At 42.7% G+C, this 15,000-nt stretch overlaps 1 protein-coding gene across 1 annotated transcript in view; it reads left to right on the top strand.

Moving 5' to 3' along the window:
* LOC116060268 (NACHT, LRR and PYD domains-containing protein 12-like) overlaps positions 1-15,000 on the top strand; it is a 42,071-nt gene that overhangs the window by 23,835 nt on the left and 3,236 nt on the right. The gene's annotated exons all lie outside the window — the stretch shown is intronic.

Raw genomic sequence — 15,000 nt, 5'->3', positions numbered from 1 at the left:
TGTGTGATATTAAAAAAAAGAAACAATTTCATTTTTCTGTTTTATTGAATAAAGTGCACTAAACTGAAATGCAACCTTAGCTTAGAGTGACAATAATAAACAAATACACAAAAAGTACATGCATTACAAGTTATTACAATATTAACACAGCCGCAAAACGGAAATGGATATATGACACTGGAACATTGACTGTAAATATTAATGGACGACGCATCCGGTTCGGTGCTGCAAATGCGGAAGTGCCTTAAAGCTGTAGAAGTCTATGAGAAAGTGACCCACTTCTCACTTGATTTATTACCTCAGTAAACATGTTCATAATGAGTTGATGGTCTCAATCGCTAGTTTTAAGTCTTCTGCAACACAGAATGATGTTCATGTTTTGAATTATTGCCTCGTTGATTTTAAAATCGGCGATAAAGCAGGGGGTGGTTTAGGACGTGGCTATGATGTGATTGCCAGTGAAAGTGTGTAATGTAACGTAGAGTGTAAGCAGCGTTGATGGCTCCTCCCTCACTCCTCCCTCTCGTCTAAAATCGTCACATCCACAACCAGGATGGCTGCGCCTAACGGCAAACTCAACGACTCATAGCAGATCTCCACAAACCAATGGCATTGGCACCATTGGCACCATTGGCACCTACACTGGAAACACTAACAAGTGTTGTCATCCGCCACCCACTCCAATGGCCACTTCTTTCCACTGTAAAACAAAAAGGAAAGTTTGACTTTGAGTTATGCAGATAAAATGTAGACACAATGAGACAAATTTAGACTCCTGTAGCTGTTACCATAGTATAATATTCCAATGTTACTGTGTACAATAATTCTTTGAGTTTGTGATGTGAATCACGGTTTGGAATGCACTATACATATACATATATATATATATATATATATATATATACAGCCCTTATTGTGAAGTGTTGATTAAGATTCATGGTACTTTTCGTGTCCTTTAATTAACTCATCAACCATCATCAAAACAACAAATGAGGAATATCCTTCAGAAAGGTTTTTAATCCCTACAGTAGAGTTCCAGACTTGTAGAATCAATGCGGCAAAGTGGCATCAAGCCCTACTGGCATGTTTGCCTCCGCCTTACTAATACCCCTCTTCACAGCGACGTCTCAATCAGGTCGCCTGTGTGTTTACAGGCAAAACTGTCTGTAAAAACCCAGCGGTACATCGTAAACGTATGTAAATCGGTCGCTAACAGCCGGGATTAGAGAGGGGCAGTCCGCCGCATACTTTGATACAATACAGATTCAGTCTCACTGCGCTTTATGCTGGGTTTTTCACCTGTGTAAAAAATGATGATGATTTTGTAAACCCGGCCTGTTAGCTGGTATTTGAGTTATGGTGGTGTTGTATCATTAACGTAAGTGCAAAAACATGAATCAATCTCTCCCTCTTACTCATCGCTAAGTAGACTGTGTATGTGCACACCTGATTACCTTAACATTAATAGCCTGCAAGCAGGCGGGCGGTTCTTGTGCGTACTATACAATAAATCAAACAAAGAGAAATATTCTTCCCTCGTGTTAAAGTGATAAAAAAAAAAACGATACTAGAGTAACCTATTTGCTTTTCCAGCCTGCACAAAATAATTTGAGAAGTGTCTGATGGTTATTTATGTGTGCTTTAGAACGTAATCACTGCGAAACAATTATTAAGCTTTATTTATCTCTCTCTACTGCACAATAACAGATTCAAGTAGCTACAAAATATGAGTTCTGCTGGTATACAGCTGGACAGGAGTATGTGATGTTAGCTGTTCACTGAATATGACGTGTCAAGCTCCGCCCATTTCTATATCTTAAGGTAATTAAGGTTATGCGTGGCTCTCGGGTTTACCCAGGTGATGTCATGACCAGGGATTTACCCATGTTGACTGGCTAAACATATAATCAGGGTCCAACCCTGGTCACCGGTGTGAAAGAGGTATAACATGTATGTAGGGTATATTACATTTGTTTTCATGAGCAGTGTTTAAGCACCTATATAGACAAACTTTAACTTAGAAATGTACGTAAAATATGTCATTAACTTGTATTTGTTGCACCAATTGACAATGTGTTAACCATGAAAAGTCATACATACCAGAGTTTGCATGGCTCCCACTCGACCCACTTCATTTTTTGGCCCTATAAAACAGTGAGAATTTTAGAAACTTTAAATTTGCTAGTCTTAACAGTTATACTATTCTCTAAAATATGCTTTTAAGATAATTAAACTCAAAACAGAAAAATGCAATCGACCCTTTTCGACTGGAACAATCTGTATCTTCAGACTTTCCATATGATGTGAAGTTCAGCAATTTTATGTTATCCCTCTTCCACTGTATGAAGAACCAACTTGCTAAGGTGTGCACTCGACCCCCAGCTCTCCTAAACTCTTGAGAAATATACATTTTCATTTGTAAGAGACAAGTTGGGCTCCTGCCTAAAACAATACAACTTTGATTGAAAGTCGTGTCAAACAGCACAATCAAATCAAATCAAAATCTGATTCCAGGAAATTTAACTGGAATCGTGTTTTTGCTAAATGAAAGATTTCATTATATATGAAATTGACTATACAGCAGGTGAAGTCAAGTTCTTACAGTCGAAAAGGGCCTTTGAAAACAACTAACCAAAAGGGAACGCATGAACTGCAAAAAATATTTTCACTTCATTTCAGTTTGAATTTCTTATGACAACAGAAGGAGCTAAGTGATGCCTTATTTATCATTAACCTTAACAACTTTGCATTTGGCAACCCTCTTCACAGGGTAAAAATCCTGGCTCCCTGTCAGTGTGTGTAGGCATTCTGAAAGGAAAAATATATTAACAAGCTTACTACACTGAACAAGCCTTTATAGAATGATAAGAGATTATTGAAAAAACATATCATAAGCCTGAGTTTTCTTATATTGAAGTTATTCTTGTACAAAATGTGAATGCAACACTGGTAAGTTACTCTATACAATGGTCTGTGTGAATACTTGATTCTTATTGGCTGGTGTCACATAGTGTCAGAAATTATTTATATTTTCCCCACTGTGGGTCAATAAAAAGCATAAGTATAATTAAATTAATTATATTTACTGGTTGTCAACAGTAAGCAATGTTAACCAAGACAAAAAATGTTGGCTTTCTAGCTCGTAGCTAAAAAAAAGGGTCTATGAGCTGAGTCGACTACAAATATCCCCCGTTGCTACGTGTGGCAAGTCATATCTAAGGTTTGTTCTATTTACTGGAGCAGTGAACACTAGAGCTTAGATCGGCCCAAAAAATCAAGCCCGAACCTGCCCGAGCCCGAGCACGTTGTGTCCGAGCCCGGCCCGGCCCGGCACATTAACTGGAATTATGAGCCCGATTTAAACCCGACACTTTTTTAATACGTGGGCCGTTATAACTGACGTTCTCAACTACAATTCAGAGTTGTTGGAACTGCAGAAATCTGTTTAGAATAATACAACAAGGACGAAGCTGTAAACTGCTGTTAGTTCAGAACGGAACGGATCGCAGATGATCTGAATGAAGAAACGTAAAAGAAAAGAAACAATGATGAACAACATATTGTTGTCACTGCCCACGACTTGTTTAAACTGCTTCCATACCTCCGACTTTCCTCCACACTTGCTCAAAGTTAATTCTCCTGTTTTTCTTTTGTTCTTTACATCTTCAAGCTCCCGGTGTGATGCGTGCGAGAGGAGGAGACTCCGCACATGACTCGTGCTGCATTTTGCAACTGCAGCCTAACTTTTGTACACATTTGTTACTTTTATATAGCCTATATATATATATATTTGATTATGGCATAGCTATCTCCCCACCCAAATAGGATAATAAGGTAATGGATAAAAAATTGCTTGATCAAGGGTCCGGCCCGGCCCGAGGATGTGGCGGAAAATAACGGCCCGGGCTCGGGCCGAGAATCTAAACTCTAGTGAACACTGTTTGCATTGCAGAAGAACCTTATGGAAAGTGAATGCAAATCCTCAGGCGTAACCATTAAAACATAGTAATTGTTAAAAAAAAGTTACCATGGTATAAGTGGAGGCATATATAGACTATAAGATTAGGCGATAGGAGAAATATGTTGGCGTCAAGTTAAACCCATGAATCCTAATCAGTAAAAGTCATTATGGTGTCAGGGAGTTGTGGAACACATTTTCATGGCAGATGACTACCCGGCTTTTGGGGAAAAGACATTTCTTATTGATGGAGTGGCAGTGGTTAATGGGGAAAGGGACCACAGATTAAATTTAGCTTGATTATTTTAAATGTCAAGCTTGACAAAATGAATAAATAAATAAATGTGGACATATCGCCAAAACATAATAGGCCACAACCACTTACAAATGGAAATACAGCAATAATGAGGACTCCCAACAATGAATTTCAATTCAAAATGTATAGATTTACACACACAGTAAATGAACGCACCTTTTCTTTTACGTGGCACCACTCTACTGGGAGCTGGACAGCCTCCTTCAACACTGGCACCTGTTGATGACAGGGAAAAACTAAGAAAAACAAAGAAAACTATTTATTAAGACAGTTTACAATTGGGATGGTCTTTATTGGCACTCTGCTTTTAATTATGAAGGCTTGTAATTAATACTTTCTTCATCAGGGATTGAAGGCAGTGCAAAGGGTTTACTGGATACAGAAATTACACCCTTAAGGATAACCAGGCTCTGCTGTTAGCAGGAACGGTAAGTGTTTTAAGCTGCTGGTGTTTATGCCACCAAAACACACAGTAAGCTTAATGTCCAAAATATGGGCAAATACAGGCCTGATTTAAGTGTTGATGACACTATGATGACAGCTAAATGGAACAGTTATTGTAAGTTGAATAATAGGGTAATAATCCTTTGACCGTTTTTTTAAACATTCACATTTCTGCCATCCTGATTCAAAATAGATCAAATACAGGGATGGACAAACTTCCTTTATATGTTCACGTTACCCAAAGTAAGAGTATGATTGTTATTTCCAGTACTCTTTGTATAGGCTACAACCTTTTATTACACGGCTTAGTTGAATTTGACAGCATTCTACGGTCTGCTATTTCTTTAAAACAGACTGTTGCAAAATATTAACAGACTGTTGCCATGCACAGCAGAGTGTCGCCATGGTCGCCATCAATCCGCTGAAAAAAAGTCTGATTTATGTATCAGCTGTGGCAAGAAGTGGGGAAAAGTGGAGCAACTCCTGTCCTCCAATTCAGGCAATGACAGCAGATCTAGTGAGCGCCTATCGCTACATTTGTTATACAGTCTATGATAGCTACGCAGTAACTTCAGCCATAGGGACAACAACGCTAATTAGTTACACTGCAACATTGTGTTTACAAGTGTGTCACAAATGAGATGAATGAGGACAGAAACATCAACATAAATAGTCCCATTCACTTGTCTCACTTCACCATCAATGGAAATGTTCAGTTCAGTCAACCCGCAGTGATTAAAACAGCAGCTGGATGAAGGAGTTTGTCCACCTATCTAGTAATAGCAGGGCATCACCCCATTACAGCCCGACTCATTTTGGCGGTAAAATAAAAGGAAAAAAGAAAGCTTCTACCACAGCCTGTAATTGGGGGATTAAATGCATGCTGGACCCTGGCTTTTGCCAGAAATGCAAACAGCTGGCTATCTGGTAGCTTGTCGCTGGAACAAGATCGGTACACACACTAGTCTGATGCCGAGCAAGGAGGAGGAGATACTGTGATGTTGAGTGACAGATGGAACGTTGTATTAAACAGCTACAGTTTACGTTGCTATGGACGCAGGATACCAACCATAGAGACGGAACAGACCATTTTCTTTATCGGTAGCAATACTTTTGTTTTTAAATTAATATTTTGTGTCAAATTATTTATTTATTATTTATTTTGTTAAGTAGCCATGTAATAGGCAGGATAATGCCTCCCTCTACATTATCCCTTACTTATGCTTACCTTTTCCTTGACAAACTTGGGAGGCTCCAGTGGAGGCTACTGGTAAAATCAAGGACTTTGGGGGTATAGGTGAAGCTGCAGGGTGATGAGGCCGGGCCACGGCAACGTGTGTTGTTGGTGGGGCCTGTTGAGGTGTAGGTGAAGCTGCAGGGTGATGAGGCCGGGCAACGGCAACGTGTGTTGTTGGAGGGGCCTGTTGAGGTGTAGTTGGGGGTTCAACTGGGGATGATGAATGTCCTGCAGCAACTTGCGGGGTCCAGCCTTCATTGGAGGAGTATTAAATGATTAACAGTAATAATACTTGGACTATTTTAAGGTAAAGTTCCCTGTGATGAAGATTGTTGTGAATTAATTAGCTGTATCTAAAAAGCATTATTTGTATGATGTCATATATTGAACCTTGCCTTTCCTGTTGTATCTCATGCAAATTCATGGAGTTAAATACCTTTAACTAAGCAGGTGTATTTTGCAGGTTTAACTTAGTATGGGCTAGGATTTGTTTTGAGAAATGTTAACATGGTTCACAAGAATTCATCTTGTTTTCTCAAAATCCATTATCTTCTCACTTCTTTGCCATACTTATGTCTTCACAGTAGTAGAAAAAGTTGATACATTTGAAGAGGCCAGAACCAAAAACTCTGTAATGAAAATACATAATAGTTCATTTAAATCAGCCACCAACATGGCTCTATAGTTGGATCTGCTATGGTATCCTCCCTCCATGGTAAAACCATTGCAGCAGCACACTTTTGAGCCTTCAATAATAGCTGTATAATTTACTCTGCCAGAACCTGTGTTACCACTTAAAAAAGGCAACAATTTAATTTGTTTTACATAAATGAGGGGCTAATTGTCATAATAACCCCAGGGCTGAAAACCATAAACGGAACAGTCATTTAACCAGTCTAGCACCAACTGATTATTTACAGTTGTACTTTAGCGGATTAAGAGGTAAAAACCAAAAGAGAGACTGCATGTTTTGCTGTGTTGCTTGCCAACCAAGCAGAAGCAATTATTCTTTTTTATTGATACTTAAATTTGAGCAGCTAATAGCTAGCTGGTATGTTTATAACATATCTCAATAAGTTAAGTTTAAAAAGCATAAAGCATAATTATAATGTGACTGTTCCGTTAGTTGAGAGAAAGCAACCACAACCTTATCTGTGACAGGAACACAAGCCATCAAATACAATACTGTTTTTTGTAAATAACAGAACATCCTTACCTTGAATAACAAATAATAAAGTTCATAGAGTGCCTTCATTCTTTCAAGACACTTTTTAGAAGTGTCTGTCAGTTGGCAACGGGGTGCCAAAACCTCCCAAACCCAGGCATCCTCTTTTCTTCCAGGCTTGGACAAAACTATTACAGCCCTTACACCCAGGGCCTGCAATTTTTCAAGCTATACACACACACACACACACACACACACACACACACACACACACACACACACAGAGAGAGATGATAGTAAAAGAAATTAACATGAAAATGTACAGAGCAACACTGTGTAACTTAACTGCTTGAAAATAATAAAAGTATTACATACCAACATAGAAGCTTCATCCACTATGTGGGAGGAGGTCTGATTTTTTTTGGTGGGTATGGACCCAGCTCTCCCGCTTCTCATCAAATTTTTCTAATTTGTTTTTTAGCCTTAGCTTTTGAGGTTGCTTTGCCTTGCATGCCTTGCAGGTTTTGCAGGCCACATTTATTTCTGTGTGGCAGACCACACACTTTCTTAGAGTTGACCCCTGACCTGGCATTTCTATCAGAAATACAGTAAGAGAAACAGAACGGGACACAAAAAGATTATGAGAAATAGGGATGTCATGAGAACCAATACTTGGGAAGTAGGTACCAAGTTTTTTTACCTTGTCCCCCTTTACTTGTGTAAAGCGCCCTTACCATTTTCAGGTTCAAACTTATATATTGTGTTTCTACTACAACATGTTCACATGGTTCATTATTAAAAAACACAATTTCTTTTACTGCCCACAGGCTGTCAAAGCTTGGGCAAAGTTGAATTGACAAGCGCCCCAAATTGATTTTATGTACCAACAAGGTAAAGAAACCCATAACTACGAAATATAAGCTGCCAAAACAAAAAACTGAGCTCTTATGAAGACAAGAATGGATCCAGGCGTGAGGAATCAGACTGTGAATCCACTAACCTAATGTCATGCTTGACCTAACGTGTGCAAGCATTTTGTTACCAAGTCAGATATCCAAATGTTAGTTTTAGACTAACGATATTTCTGTAAATTAAGTTAAAGCATTTTGACAGGATGCAGCGTGTTAAACAGAATGTGGTTAAATCAGAAGGCTGTGCAGTATAATGTTTTAAAGTCCCTTATGTGAAAGAATAAACAAGGAATAAAATGACAATGCTCACTTGAAGACAATAGGCCTTCTACAAAAGACTGCAGTGCGGGCACAAAAGCAAGACAGAGGAGAGAGACAGAGAGAGAGAGAGAGACAGAGAGAGAGAGAGAGAGAGAGAGAGAGAGAGAGAGAGAGAATGTCTGTGTGTGTGTGTGTGTGTGTGTGTGTGTGTGTGTGTGTGTGTGTGTGTGTGTGTGGTGTGTCTGTGTGTGTGTGTGTGTGTCTGTGTTGTGTGTGTGTGTGTGTGTGTGTGTGTGTCTGTGTCTGTGTTGTGTGTGTGTGGTGTGTCTGTGTGTGTGTGTGTGTGTGTGTGTGTGTGTGTGTGTGTGTGTCTGTGTCTGTGTTGTGTGTGTGTGTGTGTGTGTGTGTGTGTCTGTGTGTGTGTGTGTGTGTGTGTGTGTGTGTCTGTGTCTGTGTTGTGTGTGTGTGTGTGTGTGTGTGTGTCTGTGTGTGTGTGTGTGTGTGTGTGTGTGTGTGTGTCTGTGTGTGTGTGTGTGTGTCTGTGTCTGTGTTGTGTGTGTGTGTGTGTGTGTGGTGTGTCTGTGTGTGTGTGTGTGTGTGTGTGTGTCTATGTGTGTGTGTGTGTGTGTGTGTGTGTGTGTGTGTGTGTGTGTCTGTGTTGTGTGTGTGTGTCTGTGTTATGTGTGTGTGTGTGTGTGGTGTGTCTGTGTGTGTGTGTGTGTGTCTGTGTGTGTGTGTGTGTGTGTGTGTCTGTGTGTGTGTGTGTGTGTGTCTGTGTCTGTGTTGTGTGTGTGTGTGTGTGTGTCTGTGTGTGTGTGTGTGTGGTGTGTCTGTGTGTGTGTGTGTGTGTGTGTGTCTATGTGTGTGTGTGTGTGTGTGTGTGTGTGTGTGTGTCTGTGTTGTGTGTGTGTGTCTGTGTTATGTGTGTGTGTGTGTGTGGTGTGTCTGTGTGTGTGTGTGTCTGTGTGTGTGTGTGTGTGTGTGTGTCTGTGTGTGTGTGTGTGTGTGTGTGTGTGTGTGTGTGTGTGTGTGTGTGTGTGGTGTGTCTGTGTGTGTGTGTGTGTGTGTCTGTGTCTGTGTTGTGTGTGTGTGTGTCTGTGTCTGTGTGTGTGTGTGTGTGTGTGTGTGTGTGTGTGTGTGTGTGTGGTGTGTGTGGTGTGTCTGTGTGTGTGTGTGTGTGTGTGTGTGTGTGTGTGTGTGTCTGTGTCTGTGTTGTGTGTGTGTGTGTGTGTGTGTGTGGTGTGTCTGTGTGTGTGTGTGTGTGTGTATGTGTGTGTGGTGTGTGTGTGTGTGTGTGTGTGTGTGTGTGTCTGTGTCTGTGTTGTGTGAGTGTGTATGTGTGTGTGTGTGTGTGTGTGTGTGTCTGTGTGTGTGTGTGTGTGTGTGTATGTGTGTGTGTGTGTGTGTGTGTATGTGTGTGTGTGTGTGTGTGTGTATGTGTGTGTGTGTGTGTGTGTGTGTGTGTGTGTCTGTGTGTGTGTGTGTGTGTGTGTGTGTGTGTGTGTGTGTGTCTGTGTTGTGTGTGTGTGTGTGTGTGTGTGTCTGTGTTGTGTGTGTGTGTGTGCCACCAAATCGGAGTGGTCATCGGCACCTCTCCACAACCAAAACGTTTCATCTCTGATGACGTTGCAAAAATCACATATTCATAATCATCTACTTTAACATGGAACCGGAGGTTTAACTCCTCGTTCCGATGGTTCAGTATCATATAGAGCTGTCTGCGGTGAGACACGACGTGCTTCAGCAACGGAGATTTACATCCAGACAGGATCTTTTTAACGGGGGAGACTATCTTCCCGTGTCTGGACAACTCTCTGCTGAGGAAGCCATCAGAGATGAACGGTGGGACGTTTGACAGGACTACCTTGGTGGCCGGTTGTGTCAGCGGTAGCACCTGAACAAACATTTCACTCGCGGTGATGCCTGCCTCGATGACTTGGTTCACCTTGTCCTCCTGGTCCAGGAAGATGACCACGGCGCCGTTCATCCGAGCGGCTGACATAATACTACCGTGCCCGACCTTTTCCCCCACAGCTAAACTAATGTCCTCCACGCTGCACGGGAAACTAGGACAGATCTTAATGCCATGTTTCCTGGTGAGCGTGGAGAACCCCTCTCCATTCACCATGGCGGCTGCACACGCCGACCGGCGAGACGCCGGCAGGAGACAAATCCACCCAAATAAACCAAACTAACCACCAAAAAATAAATAAAAAACAATAAAGTGACCTATACCATTAAACTAACCAAAACTAAATGAAATTATCAAAAACAACAAAAAGAAAAGTAAGAAAAACTACAAACACTGCAGCTCACTCACACACACTCACACACTCAGCTCCGACTCAGAGAGAGAGAGAGAGAGAGAGAGAGAGAGAGAGAGAGAGAGATTTTTTTTTTTGATTTTTACAAAAACACTTTATTTACATATTTATCATTTGTGCATGTTCACAATGAAATAAAGTGCTAATGCATTAAAATCTCAGTATTTGATTTAAAAAAAAAGAATATCATCCGATAAAAACTTGTGCAAAAACCAGCTCGTCATCAACAACAGAACAAACAATTTCATTAAAACACCAACGCTGTTTAAAAGCATCAATGTCTCCAGTGTGTTTATAAAACCTAAAATCTAACCAGAGTCTGGCCCTGATGTTACAGAGCCAGACTGTCCTGGTCTCCTGTCCCTCTCTGTTCTGATGTTACAGAGCCAGACTGTCCTGGTCTCCTGTCCCTCTCTGTTCTGATGTTACAGAGCCAGACTGTCCTGGTCTCCTGTCCCTCTCTGTTCTGATGTTACAGAGCCAGACTGTCCTGGTCTCCTGTCCCTCTCTGTTCTGATGTTACAGAGCCAGACTGTCCTGGCCTCCTGTCCCTCTCTGTTCTGATGTTACAGAGCCAGACTGTCCTGGCCTCCTGCCCCTCTCTGTTCTCCACCCTGTTCTTCCTGCTTATATAAATCGCCATTTTTGCTTCACCTGAAAGGTAGTTCAGGAGCTGCCATTTTTCTTTTTGTGCCTTCTTGTAGGCAGCTCCCATAATAAAAACCCTCTCAGTAAAAACTACATTAAAAAGACTAAAAACCAATGTTAAAAGAGAGAAGAACTCTGTGAGTCTCTTCCACTCAGTGAACATGTGGTCCACAGTCTCTCGGAGGTTACAGAAAAGGCCCTGGCTAAGAACAGCTGGGTTAAGAACAGAGATAAAAGCATTGGAGGCGACAGCACCATGTAAAATCCTCCACTGGAGGTCAGCGGTCCGTTTTTTGAGGGGAGGCTTGTATAAAACCCTCCACTGGGGATGAGGATGTCCCCCCCTCCAACCTATCATTCCAGACAGTGGGGGGTCTGCCACTCAGTCCTTTTTTGTTTATTGCTTTCACACAGTTCTGGTACAATGTTGCTTTGTCTGCTCCGTGCAGGGTGAGTTTTCCCGGGCTACTGACAGCTAGCAGGGGGCCGGTCTCCTCTCCAAACTCTGGGCTCAGGTGGATCTCTGGGAACGGGTCTGTGGGATCTGGCCTAGCCTCTCCCCGGCTGTACTCCATGAGGAGTCTCCTCTCTCTCCCGCTCAGCTTTCGTGTCCATAAGGCCAGGAGTCTTTGTGTGACCCGGATAGAGGTCATTCCCAGGAGAGAGCCCAGAGCCCCGGCCCCCGATAGTTCAGGCCCTGCTGCCTCCACCAGCTGCTGCAGGCTCAGAGTCCTGGATCGGTTCAGGGCTGCCAGCAGCCCGGGCACCCCGCTGCAGATGTCCAGTCTGCTCCCGTTGATCAAAGGCTCCTTCAACAACCAGTGCAGAGAGTTAGACCTATCACTCAACGTACAGTTAAAAAGGGCCCAAGATTTAAAAACGCCCTGATAAAAAGGAGGAAACCCACTTAACTTTAAAAATTTAGGATCAGTTAAAAACAGAGCAGCGTCCAGCCCCAGTTTACTCCCATGTCTGAGGATACAGCTGGTCACGTTCCTCCACACCAAGTCAGGCGGCCCTGTCAGAAACTTTTGAATTAACTGAAGCCTGAAGGTGGCCGTTCTGCTGGCCAGGTGGACAAGGCCCTGTCCGCCTTCCTCTATTAATAAAAACATCACCCCCTGTGGCACCCAGTGTAGACCCCCCCAAAAAAAATCTACCATCTTCCGCTGTATCTGAGCCAGTAGACCTGACGGGGGGTCCACACAAGCTAAACGGTGCCACAAAAGGGATGCAACAAGGTTATTTAAAACTAAAACTCTACCTCTATATGACATCTGAGGGAGTAGCCACTTCCATTTATTCATTTTGTTTTCAATTTTTTCCACGACGGTCTCCCAGTTTCTCCGCATCATGACCTCATTACCGAGGAAAAGGCCGAGGTATTTCAGGCCGTCTCTTTTCCAGGCCAGATGTTGGGGGAGAACCGGGAGACCGTCATGCCATTCACCAACAGCGAGGGCTTCACTTTTTTTCCAGTTCACCCTCGCTGCAGATAAGATGTTAAAACCAGAAACAGTGTTTTCTAAAACATCTAACTCATGCTGGCTCTTAATAAAAACAATGACGTCATCAGCATAAGCAGATAAAACCATGTTCTCATTAAAACCAGGTAAAATCAGACCTTCAATGTTATTGTGTAGTCTGCAGAGGAGGGGTTCTAGGGAGAGTGCGTAGAGCATCCCGGACAGAGCACAGCCCTGCCGGACGCCTCTACACACTCTAAAAGGAGCACACAGACTGCCGTTAAACTTCAGCACACTCTCAACCTCACTGTACAACACCTTGATCTTGGCTATGAAACCAGCGCTGAACCCAAACTTCCCCATTACTTTCCAGAGGAAGCTGTGTTCAACGCGGTCAAAAGCCTTTTCCTGGTCCAGAGAAATCAGACCAGTGTTAAACCCCAACGAGCTGGAGACCTCCAAAACATCACGAATAAGGTGGACATTGTCCACCATGGACCTGCCGGGCACACAGTAGGTCTGGTCCCGATGGATGACCTGCTCCATAGCTCTCCCCAGCCTGGAGGCAAAGACTTTGGACAGAAGCTTGTAATCCACACAGAGCAAAGACACAGGGCGCCAGTTTTTAATGTCCTGCAGGTTGCCTTTTTTTGGTAGCAGCGTAACCACCGCCCTGCGGCAGGACATGGGCATGGAGCCAGAGGACAGACTTTCATTAAAAACATCTAAAACATCATGTGCTAAAATGTCCCAGAAGGCTTTAAAAAACTCAACTGTGAGGCCATCGATGCCTGGGGCACGTCTCCCCTGCATACTCTGCAGGGCAGCGTGGACCTCCTGCAACTGTATGGGCGCTTCCAGACAGGAGTTGGTCTCCGCAGAGACCTGAGGTAGCCCACTCAGGAACTCCTCTTGCAGAGCCTCCTGCTCCTCATACTCGCTTGAGTAGAGGGAGGAGTAGAACTCTACGGCTCGCCTTCTTATCTGACTCGGCTCCACGATCTCCTGCCCCGTGTCTGAAAGCAGTGTGTGGATTACCCGCCTCTGTCCATTCTTCCTCTCCAGGCCGAAGAAGAAGCTAGAGGGAGCATCCATCTCCGAGATGGTCTGGAATCGGGACCTGACCAGTGCACTCTGTACTTTAACGTCCAGCAGGTCGGCTAAAGCTAGCTTTTTGATTTTGAGGACTTCAAAATGTCCTCGATCTCCTGTGGACTCACTTAATTTCTCTAGTTCCACTATATCACTCTCCAGGTCCTGCATAGATCTGGTGATGTCACGTGTGACGTTGAGGGTGTGCTGTTGACATAGAAGCTTGATTTCTGTCTTACCATGGTCCCACCACTGCCTAAGACTGCTAAAATCACCCTTTCTCTGTCTAAAAATATCCCAAAAATAAATAAGGACCTCTCTAAATTTTTTGTCAGAAGTTAAAACCGAGTTAAAATGCCAGTAGGCACTTTTCGGCTTCACATCCCTAATAAAAACATGACATAAAACCAAAGAGTGATCAGTAAAAACAGCAGGAACAATATTACACACTTTAAAAATATTAAAATGTTGTTTAAAACAATAAATACGATCTAATCTGGCTGAGGAGATCCTACTCTCTCTGAGGTGGGACCATGTGTACTGTCAGCAGTCTGCATGCATCCTTCTCCATACATCCACCAGGCCATGGGTGGAGACCAGCCGCCCCAGAGCATGCTGGGAAGCTGGATGCGGCTCTGCATGATTACGATCTAAAAAATCATTTGCAGTACAGTTAAAATCCCCACCCAAGAATAAAAAATCATTTAAAACCCCACCTACCTTTTCTAAAAAGATCTTTCTCTCTGCACCGGTTGTTGGGGCGTACAGGTTAATAAAAACAGCCGTAAAATGATCAAACCGAGCTTTGACTAAAAGCAGCCTCCCCTCGATAAAATGCTTGATCTCCAGTGAGAGCGGAGAGAAAGCTGTGGAGAAGAGGAAGCCCACCCCTCCACTCAGAGAAGAGCCATGGCTCAGGATGGCTTCCCCCCCCCACTCTCTCCTCCAGTCGGCCTCGTTGCTGCTGTCAGTGTGCGTCTCTTGTAAAAATAAAACATCAATGTGCTTCATTCTTATAGTTTCATAAATACTGGCTCTTTTTGTTACATTTCTGGCTCCATTTACATTTAAACTCCCAACTTTAAAAACATCCATATTAAGTGAGATGTTAAAAGCAAAAATAATAAACAATAAATTAATTAACATTGGAGCATAATCCATCATCAAGACATATTTGT

The sequence above is a fragment of the Sander lucioperca genome, chromosome 17 (genome assembly GCF_008315115.2).
Source record: "Sander lucioperca isolate FBNREF2018 chromosome 17, SLUC_FBN_1.2, whole genome shotgun sequence".
Lineage (NCBI taxonomy): Eukaryota > Metazoa > Chordata > Actinopteri > Perciformes > Percidae > Sander > Sander lucioperca.
This window is presented reverse-complemented; position numbering and strand designations above follow the sequence as displayed.